Source organism: Macadamia integrifolia, chromosome 6, assembly GCF_013358625.1.
Source record: "Macadamia integrifolia cultivar HAES 741 chromosome 6, SCU_Mint_v3, whole genome shotgun sequence".
Taxonomy (NCBI): Eukaryota; Viridiplantae; Streptophyta; class Magnoliopsida; order Proteales; family Proteaceae; genus Macadamia; species Macadamia integrifolia.
This window is the reverse complement of record NC_056562.1, coordinates 28876529-28887659: the sequence shown is the minus strand read 5'-3', so window position 1 is coordinate 28887659 and position 11131 is coordinate 28876529. Positions and strand designations below refer to the sequence as shown.

Sequence of the window (11131 nt, the reverse complement as noted above, 5' to 3'; positions counted from 1 at the left end):
GGGGGGGGGGATGGATTTGGTGACTCATGATGATGAATGGTGTGGTGGTATTCCATTGATCGATGAATACAATTAAAACTTGTGTTTTGATCTATGTGTGTGCTCTAGTTTCTGTCCTTACCCTACGAGGCACAAGCCTTCTCACTATCACTTCCCATTGCATTGTTTTGTTAGATTAAAATCTAAAGATTTTGTGGAATTATATATTTCTGTCATTGCCATTCACTTCTAAGACACTTACATAAGAGAATGGCTTAGAGATATATTCTTCCTCCTGTTTTGGACCATGTGGTTCAGAACACTTTGAGTGATCTTCTTTCTCAGTTCTTGGCCAACCAAAAAGATTGTATTCCTCACTTGTGTTCAAAGGTGGGTGCTTTGGACTATAGTGTAAAGAAACAAAAACATAAATATATTATGCTTGAGAACCACAGGGCTTATGTTCCATAGGCCTTTTCTTATGATTTGAGGCTGCAACTCTGTCTATTGATTAGTTTATTGGTTGTCTTGTGTACGGGCTCGTAGTAATAAAGGGAATCATACCCTGCAGACTATGGCTCGCATCCTACATATACATCTCTCCGCTGAATTTGAAGTTTATGGACTTGATTAGTATTAGAACAGTTGAACTCGACTTTGATGGATTTTTTTTTTTTTTTTTTTTTAATAATCATGAACTTATATGTAGTGGACACGTGTCCAGTGGACTAAGTTGACAATCTTTCTTATGTGGCTAAAATAGTATTCTCCAATTTATTAGTAATGGAAAAATGTCTGATGACATTTTTGTAATTTGGTACAAACAAAAGATACACTTTTGTTAATATGCATTCTTTATGTGTTTCTTTTCTTTTTAAGTGCCAGAAATACATTTTTTTCCCTGGTTTTACCAGACAACATTTTCTTTTTGTATAGAAGTATTCCAAAAGAACAGAAACACAAACAAATATTTATGACATAGAAATACTAATTTGGAATAGACACATTGCCTCATAACCCCCAAGTGTGGCTTGAAAATTGATTGTTGCTTGATATTTTGTTAACAAACTTTGTCCTATAATTGATTCTGAGATTGGAATGGATTGTTTGATTGAACTATGTAGGTAGTTGAGGCTTGAGAGCCTATACAAAATGGTGAATTTGTGTGTGTATGGTGCTGCATTTCTTGTACCGAACTTTTTCAAATCTAAACAATTAAGACCTGTATTTTTTTGTTTTGAATTTTTGTCTTTCTCAAAATGTTTGACCGGATTTTCGACTGCCCTGTTCAAATTTTGAGCCGTTCTAAAAACACCAAATGTAGAACTAGGATTGAATAGTCAACTTAGTCCCAAAGATACAGGATACTCTATCAGAGAAAACCCAACTCAGAGTAAAAGGAAAACTGGAGCAATTGCGGAAATTAAAAGAGGAATGCAACGGAATCACAAGGTAAATTAATGACTAAAATGAGAATAATGATTTAAATCCAATTCAGTTACAGATTTGGAATAAAAACTCAAGCTGAGATAAAGAAAACAGCAAATTGAGACGAAATTAACGATTTCCTGTGACAGATTTGAAAACAGGGACTGATTGGGGGGGGGGGGGGGTTGCTTTAGATAATGAAAACTAGGATGGACAAATAAGCAACTAAAGTATGGATCAGAAAAATAAGGAACACAAACAAGACCTTGTAATCGATCTGAGTCTTGAGATCAAAGTAGGTCAGAAATCAGTCAATCGAGAAGTAAGGGAGATTTCCTGTTACAGCCAAGCCACAGGTCTGATTGACCTGAGATTTGAATTGAGTTGGTCTCTGGATGGGTAGTTGGTACTATACTCGATCAAAATTTGGGAGCCATCAGGTGGCTGGTTAATCTTGGGGAGTAATGGATCGGGGAACAAGAAACCTGGGAATTTCTGGACAGAAATTAGAAAATAATGAGAGAGACTCATCTGTTACCTGAGATGGATTGGAGCAACAATTAGGACTTCTGAATGGTTGAAGAACGATATAAGAGGAAGATAATAAGAGAGAAGAAGGATCCTCTCGGGCTTTTCACCTTAGAGAGTCAATTGGATCAAACACCAATTCCATTAGCCTTGATCAAACACAAGACGATCCTCAGCAGAGAAGAACAGCAGCAGCAGCAGCAATATAGTTTATCCATCAAAATCATGTGCTCTAGGGAGCCTTCTTGTTTGTATTTACAAGTGAAACAAAGGGGCAAGACCATTAATTAGGAAAGTCTCCAAATAAGAAAGTTTCCTTTTGCTTGTTACCTGTTTACAAAGAAATAAGAAAAATAGAAACAAAACAAAAAAGGAAAGTTATTCTTCGTCACTTAAGAATAAGACAAACAATATTACAATGACTTAATTTGGACACTTGGTTCAACTAATGAACCGATCCAAATCTAAATAAAATTAAAATAAACTAAATAAGAAACCAACTAGCTATAATCCTGTATGCAACTTTAATGCTCTTAGTTGAGACCCACACAAGTGACAAAACCCCATAGACCGAAGGCCCAACATATATACAATCCAACCCTAGAATTTTTTTATAATAAAAAAACCAATTTTGGTGATGTATTTGCATCAACGCGGTACCGAACACAGTTTTTTTGCCATTTCTTTTCCAACTATGGACCAAGATTGTTTACCAAGTAAACTATGGACCAGATTCAGGGGCTTCAGCACTCCTGTTTTCCTCATCCAAGTACAAGTACAAGTGTTAATATGACCTTCATGGACCTAGAATAAGTTTCAAACAAAGGGTGTGACATATTATTTGTTTTTCTACTCCTCAAATTTGGTTTTTCAGCCAATCATTGGGAGAGAACCCTCAACGACGGTAATGGCGAACGGTAACTGCAACAATATGGATATGGTTTCGTTCATCCTTTGATCCTTCTCATTGTATATCATCTATCTTCTTTGAAAGTAAAACAATGACTTTCATCAATCCATAAAAATAATTATAATAATAACAACAATATGACATTTGTTTTTAGGGTTTTTAACTTCCAAGAATTGGGCTTCTGCCAAAAAAAAAAAGCTTCCAAGGATTGGGTTTAGATTGATAATCTTTTGAAATGATGAGGCTTTGAAACTTCTCCATTTATGGGTTGAAGTTTTGCCTTTTGGTATTTGACTATAAGCATGTCATCTTTGTGCTTGCTTCCATGTCGTGGCTTTGCAAATAAAGATCATAAAGTTGAAACTTGGGATGTTATTTGTTTGACAGGTTCACCTTTGCTTTTCTCCATTTTTGTTTTGTTTCTGTAATGCTAGATATCTTTTATTTTTTGTTATTAACTTTGCTATTTTATTGTTTTTATAGTTCTACCCTTTCAACTATCTATTTGCCACTACCCTATTTGCACGAGAAGGAAGGAAAGGTATGGGGGACTGGTCTAAACTTTGTCATGACATTCTAGGATTGATTGTGGATCAGTTTTCGGAAATCGAAGATATTGTTCATTTTGGCGCAGTTTGCCGGCCATGGCGATCAGTTTCAGTCGAGAAGTGGCATTTTTATATTGCATATCCTTGGCTGATGCTTGCGGAGAAGGAAGACAGTGACAAGCGTGGCTTCTACAGTCTCTCCACCCAAAAGGTTTACCACTTGAACTTGCTAGAGGCCCGTGGCAGGCGGTGTTGGTCCTATTGTGATTGGTTGATAACTTTTGGGCTTGATTGGTAGATTCACTTATTAAACCCCTTTTCTGGGATTAAAATTCGGCTTGCACCTCAGCCAAAAGTCCCCAAGGAATACTCTCCAGAAAAATGTAGTCCAAAATATCTCTGTCGGCATTTTCTATGGAAAGTGATATTGTCATCAAGACCTTCTCTTTCATCTAAAACAACACCCAGTTAAGACAAATGTGTGGTTATGGCGATAAGAACTGTATATAAGAGATTAAACTTCTTGAGATTAGGCGATGAAGTTTGGACTCCTGTAGACAGTCATATTGGTATCACTGACGTCATCTACTTCAATGGTCAATTCTATGCTTTCTCTAATAAAGGGAAATTGTTGATTGTTGATATTTCTAGTCCTCAACCAAAGACGGTTGAGTTTCCGAACCAGCAGAGGGTTTAAACATTTATGCCTATTATTATCTTGTGGAGTCAGCAGGAGAGCTCTTTATGCTTGCACGGGATATTTATGAGGACTATGATGATTCGAAATGCTACCTACATGACACGGGTAGTATTGATGTTTACAAGTTCAATCCTAATAACAGGAAGTGGACGGAAGTGAAGAGCCTGGATAATTGAGCACTGTTTATTGGTGCTAATACGTCCTTCGCCATCATCCCCTCTAAACATTTGGGATGCGAACCTAACTGTATCTACTTCACTGATGATGCCTATGAAGCTCTTAAGAAAGGAGGTGGTGAAGACATGGGAGTTTAGAGGATGGAGATTGAGGAATTTGATGATCATTATGTTGGGCCCGACATCGTTTCTCATGTTTCGGCACCTCTTTGGATTTGTCCTTCTCCATGGGGAATTTGATAATCACTATGTTGGCTCCTGACATCGTTTCTCGTGTTATTGCACTTTTTTTTTTCCCTCATGTTTTGGACTGAGATTGTGGGTCGATTCTGACCACTTAATTTGTGTTAAGTAACTTATTTTTATTTTACATTTAATTTGTTCTAATAATAACTTATTTTTATTTTACATTGTTTCAAGGTGGGTTTGTTGCGTCTGATTTTATAATGAAAGAAAAAAAAGAGGGATTGTTGTCTCTGATCACTTAAGACCATATGGTCAAAGGGCAGGTTGAGGTTGAGGTTGAGGTTGGGGTAGGGGTAGGGGTTAACATACAAAATTAGTTTTGTAACCAAGTCTTTGGCAATTGAACTTTCCTTTTGTTTCGGCATAAAATTGATGTAAATGAAAATTTTATCGTAAGGCTGTTTATTTAGAATTTTATAAAATTTATTCGTAGGAAAATTTTACTAAGACCAATGTATTTCTTGAAAAATGCATGACAAATTTTACTCCCAATTCTATCGGGTCCTAGCTTCACAACTGAAAACCTTGGCTCTTAGCTTTGCAATTGAGAACAAGTGCTCATTCGTTCCTTCACTATCATAACAATATTCTGGTGATCCTTTGCAACAATGACAAAGAGGTGTGAATCCTCTTTTTGGTTTTTTTGCGATTCTCTCAATCTTCTTCAATTTGTTGGTGGTTGTTACCCATAAACAATTTTCTCTTTCGTATCTTTATATAAGCAGCCTTGGTCGATGGAATGAATTAGTAATATTTTAGAATGAATTTTATGTTTGTCCTGCAACCTGGAGTCTGACCGTTGGATTGCTTTCCATTTCTCTTATTTTGTGCCCCTAATATACTATTGTAAATTAGTATTCCATTTTATTCTGAAGTACATCTAATATCCAGATCTTGGTTTATTGATTTTCTTCGATTCTGGTCATTACTTCTTCACTGTGGCTCTGGTTTATTATTGTGTTTCTGATCCTAAAGCCTTTAGGTTTTTAGAAATCCATCAGTCAACTTCACCAAACACGCAATTACTGTAACACTTTAAATTTGATTGAGAAAAATAGTCAGCTTGAGCACTTAAAATCGATCTTATACAAAAGTGTGTTATCACCCAAGTTTGGCTATTGCAATGATTCTCAGATCCAATATTTTTACAGATCTACATATTGAGAACAGGAATTCAAAAGCATTTGCTTTCTTCTCTCCTTCCATGTCTCTCCCACAGTTGCAAAACATAGAAAGAGTGCCACTTCTTCAAACATTGAGATGAAGTATGAACGAATATAAGGAAAGTAGTAACAAAACATGAAATTAGATAAAAAGCTTCTACCATGTTGCTTTAAATATTTATAAAATTGGATACCTTCAAAATTAACAATAATATATCATATAGCTCTTTCAAAACAATAAGAGTCTTACATAACAAGGATCAATATTCTGCCAAACAATATTTTATGGTGAGACTTGTTTGGTTACCCTAATCCTCTCATCTGAAAATTTTAATCCATTCCTCCACTTCTATATAAAGGGTAACAAATCATGATCTAAAAGGTTCATTCAAATCCCCCCAATTTTCTGGTAGTATCCTTGAATTGATATATATATATATATATATATATTTATTTATTTATTTATTTTAAAAATTTTTAAGCAATATTATCGAATCCCTTGTCTAATGTGGAAAAGGTGGTCACAATCTAAAATTTGACAATTCATAAATTAGTTACTTGAAAATTTCCCTTCACTTGCGGAGGAGGAAGAATCCCCTCATCATTGTTGAATTGACCTTGTTATTAGACTAATGTGTCATTATAAACTCTCACTCTATTATGTAAGGTGAAAACACTACTCTCCCTAGTCTTATCGGTTGCTGTACGATGTTTTGTATTCTGTCATAATTTAATTCAAGGAATACTAGTGCAGACCCCTCGAATTTTTTATTTGAGGGTTGTTTTGTACTTTTCTGTATTAGGGTTTTTCACTATATATTTGTAGCGAAATTTACTTTCTAAGAGGTCTGAGGATGAGCGTTGTAACCCTATTCTCCACTAATAATGAAACACAACCTCATCTCACCGAAGACGTAGGTAATCTTGCCGAATCTTGTAAACTTGTGTGCATTGTTTATTCTTGTATTTCCATTACCTTCTACATTGCTTTTAGGGTTGAGTTTCTACATTATCATCTAGGAGTACTAATGGCAATGGTGAGGCGATTCCTCCATCATCAAGGGTGAAGGAAAGCTCAACTCAATTAGCAATCTATAGCTGGGGGAGGGGGAATAGCTAGCTAGAAGAACTCCAAAAAGAAACTAATGGTTATTTGTTTAGGGTTGCGTTTGGTATAGAATAGATTCTAAGCCTAGAATGCATTTTGAAACCTAATTCTTCTCTATTTTCTTGCTTCAAAATGGATTCTAGACCCAGAATCTATTCCGAGAATGGAAACAACACAACCTAGGGATAATTTTCTTTTATAAATTGATTTTTTTTTTTTAAATCAATCTTTGCAGTGGAACCTCTCTAATGATGGTCCTAATCCTTAAAAAAATGAGACATGGCAAAGTAACAAGTCTAGCAAACACATTATTGAACTTGTGACATATTCTTTTCATATCTCTTTCTCCTCTGGCTTTTTTAGAAAGAGGAAGTGATCATATTCATACCTTTCCCCTCTTCTACTTCAAGCTTTTGATCCGAATCTAACTAGATATACACTAGCATTGAAAAAAAGATGTATAAGGTAGTTCTTATAACCTGGAAATTAAATTAACATGAATGTTTTGTTGGAAATTAAGTTTCAAACTATGGTCAAAATAGTCTTTTCAAAATGGTCTTTTTGAAATTCAGCCTTCCCCCTCAAAAGTCTCTTCCTGCTTTTTCTATTTTGTCTTGAGCACATGTGGAGTTGTGAATGAGCTAAAGACAACACACAAAATTTGGTCCCACATTGGTTTGGAATCAAAGAAAACTTGGGTATGTATATAGGATTGTATCTTAAGGGTGCAAGCCCTTTGGAGAGGTACTCTCCTTGTCATGTATGTATGAGGGTCCTAGGGTGCTTTTGAATCGCGAATTGAGCCGAGCCACCCAGGGCCAGGCCTGGGCTCGGGGTAATGTACGCTTCCCATACAGAATGTATATCCATTCGTATTCTATAAATAGAGAACTCTAGTATCTGTTTATGGTCACAAAAAAATTCCTAACATATATAAATAGAGAACTCTAGTATCTGTTTATGGTCACAAAAAAATTCCTAACATATATAAATAGAGAACTCTAGTATCTGTCTATGGTCACAAAAAAATTCCTAACATATATGGACTTTGTACGAAATACATACTATTATATTGTGGGGTTGTTTAAAGCCTTTTGTTCTCTGCAAGTGCTCTATTTATTGGTTTATAATTCTTTCCATTGTTTTCCTTTGAGTTTCTAAGTATTACCTTCAGACATACCTGTTGGAGTCGATTATTGGAGTGCACCTTAATCGATTTGAGAGTTGTTTTATTTTGGAGGTGAGAACGTATGGTCAACCCAGTTGCAGATAAATATACGAAGCATTCAAATACCTTAAGGAGAGTATACATACTATACGACTCAACTCTACTTAAATAGGACGATTTCTGCTACTGTTTCAGAGGATCAATTGAACAAGTAAATCATCTTCTAATTGTAATTATATTTCTATTTATATAATTGTTTTGTCAAAGTCTTATACTTATTGCCTGGCCTTTGTCACTTAAATGTTTTCTTACAGTTAGTAGAGATCACTTATCTACAAGAGATGTGCTTAGAAGAAGAAGCAAAAGCTGCCCTTGCTCTTAAGAGGCTCCATAAGAAGAGTCTTATATGCTGCATGGTTCTCTGCCATATATATGGCCTAGATAGGAAACTTCCAGGGGTTTTCTGCATGATGAGTTGGTTATCTGTTTCCAATGTATCTCATCTAAGGAAAGCTGGATAGCCAAAGATGTAGACCTCATGGTGGAAACTTAAAGAGCTCTCTAAATGCTTTAGGCCGCTCTGGGATGGCGCCAAGGAGTACAAAGAAGAAAGGATCTTGAGTTGGAATAGAGTCACACAGGGGTGAAGGAAATAATAGAGGATGTACCAATGCATGAGGCTTCTACCACTACGGAGTCTGGGGCAGGTCATAATATATGCAGCCTTACCCTTGTTTCACAGTAAGGCTGTTTCTCAACTCGAGTCCGCAACCACTATGTCACAATGGAGCAACTTTACCATTGCACCAAAGTCCGCCAAGGCCGATGCCTAGCTATGTAAAATAAATCTTGCTAGTTATAAAAGGGCTATTCTTTCCCTATTTAATAATGAGAAAGAATGAATTTGGTGTGGGCCAAAATGAGATGCGGCCCAAGCTGAAGCAAACCTAGCAATAAGGAGTGCACTCTTATAGGAAGGTTTAGCTTTGGCACAACATATTGGAGACTTGTGTTGCCCCGCACCCAACCTAAAAGTGCCGTTGTTGGGCATAAGAAATTTATCATTCTTGCTGCATCAGAAGTAAGCCCCACTTCTTAACCACTGTAGTAGCCCCTAAAAGGGAAAAATGAATCACCAAACCTGAAGATGTTGAGATATGAGTTCTGCAGCCCCCTGATCTGAGCAATATCAGGAATGTAATTTCAAAGGGAATGTGACTTCAGCTCAAAAAATGTCAAAAGGGAATTTCATTGCCAATATAGGAAGTCAAGTTGATTCCATTACATCCAGGAATTTTGGTAATTTCTTTCTCCTCCATCACCTTTCTCAATCTCTTGGCATCATCCCACCTATCAACAGAAGCATATAGATTGGCTAAGAGAAAATATTATCCACTTATATCAGGATCCAACTCAAAGCAATGTTGAGCTGCAATCTCCCCAAGCTCAACATCGGAATGTAACCCACAAGCAAGAAGCAATGGTCCCCAAACCCCTGCATGAGACTGCATGGGCATACTTTTTATTGGTTCATAAGCCCCTTCCACCAGCCAGCCGGACCGAGAAGATCAACCATGATTCCATAGTGAACAGCTGAGGGTAGCATTCCATACTCACCCATCATAGAAGTGAAGCATCAGTAGCCTTCTTCAACCAAACCACTAAGGTTATTGGCAGTTAAAATTCCAGTGAAGGTCTCTCTTCAAGCAGCTGAATTGAATCCAAAGCTTTTCCCTCGATATCACAGCCAAAATCATTGCACTGTAAGCAACCAAACACCTATTTCTCAAGCCTCAAAAGAGCTCATATGCTCTGTCTATGTTACCACATTTTTCATACAAGTCAATTAAGGCTGTACGCAAATGATCATCCAGCTCGATTCCAAGGTTCTTTATAGACGCCTCAATTCACGGTACGTATCTCAAATCCCCCAACTGAGAACAAACACATGAAACACTGGCCAAAGTCTTCTCATCAGGCTGTACAGCTATATGGGGTTCTTGCATCTTATTGAATAGTTGGAGAACCTCCTTGGATTGACCATTTTGAGCATAGCAAGCAATCATGGCATTCCATGAGAACAGATCTTTCTCATCCATTTGATCGAAGAGCTCCCGAACAGAGTCAACATTGCCACTTTTTGAGTACCCAGATATAATTGTAATCCAAGATACCTTGCTTCTGTGTGGAATCTCATTAAAGTGTGGTCTTGCTGCTTTTTTGTTCACACAATCAACATATCCACTAATCATTGCATTCCGAGATGCTGATTTCTCTCAGGCATCTACAGGAACGTAGAATTCGCACTCTCCATATCCCCAGCTTTTGTATAAGTAGATATCATTGAGTTCTAGGAGACCACATCTTTCACTGGAATCTCATTCAAAACCTTTGAGAAATGTCTAATCCCCCACCTTCAAATACCCAGACAGAATGGAGCTCCATGAAACGACATTTCTCTCAGACATATCATCGAACAATTTCTGTGCAGTCTCTGTATCACCTAACTTCAAATACAAATCGAGAAGAACAATATGCACATAAACATCGCTACTGTATCCATACCTGCAAACCTGCCCATGGATTGTGCTTCCATTCTTACTATCTGCCATCCAAGGCCCAAGCACAGTGTCACAACCTGTCCAATAAAGGCTCACGGGTCAAGCTTCAAGCCCATGAACATAGTCCATTGGGCCAAGTAAACTCTAGAATGAAGAGGAGAGGTTTCTAGATTTCTCCATGACTCTAGAATTTTCCCTTATGGAGGTGGGATGTCCTAGTCCGCTTAGCTAGAAACTTTCCAACCATTGTATAGATGACACTTGTAAATATATTAGCCAATATTTGTAACTTGGTGTCCCTATAAATTAGGGTGGCCTCATATAGTGAAGACACCAAGCAAATGAGCATTCAAGCATTGTACTCAAAGCTCTCTAGTACAATACAAAATCCTTTCACTCAAACTCTTTAGTATTCATTACTCTTCCTAAATCCCATAAAGAAAATAGTAAGACTGACTTAGTGCTAGCGACAATGCTAAGTACTTGGTTGGTTGCTTAGAAAGGTCTAAGGCCATCACAACATGCTTTGTGTCATATTTATTTGGCTAAAAGTTTGTTGCCGGTCTGGCCAGGGCCAAGTCTAACCTTTAGAAGATGGGTTTCATGAATTGATGAT

At 37.0% G+C, this 11131-nt stretch overlaps 1 long non-coding RNA gene and 1 pseudogene across 1 annotated transcript; one reads left to right on the top strand and one right to left on the bottom strand.

Annotated features, from left to right (window-relative positions):
- The first annotated feature begins 2586 nt into the window (after window positions 1–2586).
- LOC122080711 lies at window positions 2587–4639 on the top strand. The gene is made up of 2 exons (XR_006140877.1): window positions 2587–3386; window positions 3480–4639. It is a non-coding gene; the product is annotated as an uncharacterized LOC122080711 (long non-coding RNA).
- Window positions 4640–9014: 4375 nt separating this feature from the next.
- On the bottom strand, window positions 9015–10927 carry LOC122080732 (annotated as a pseudogene).
- Window positions 10928–11131: the final 204 nt, after the last annotated feature.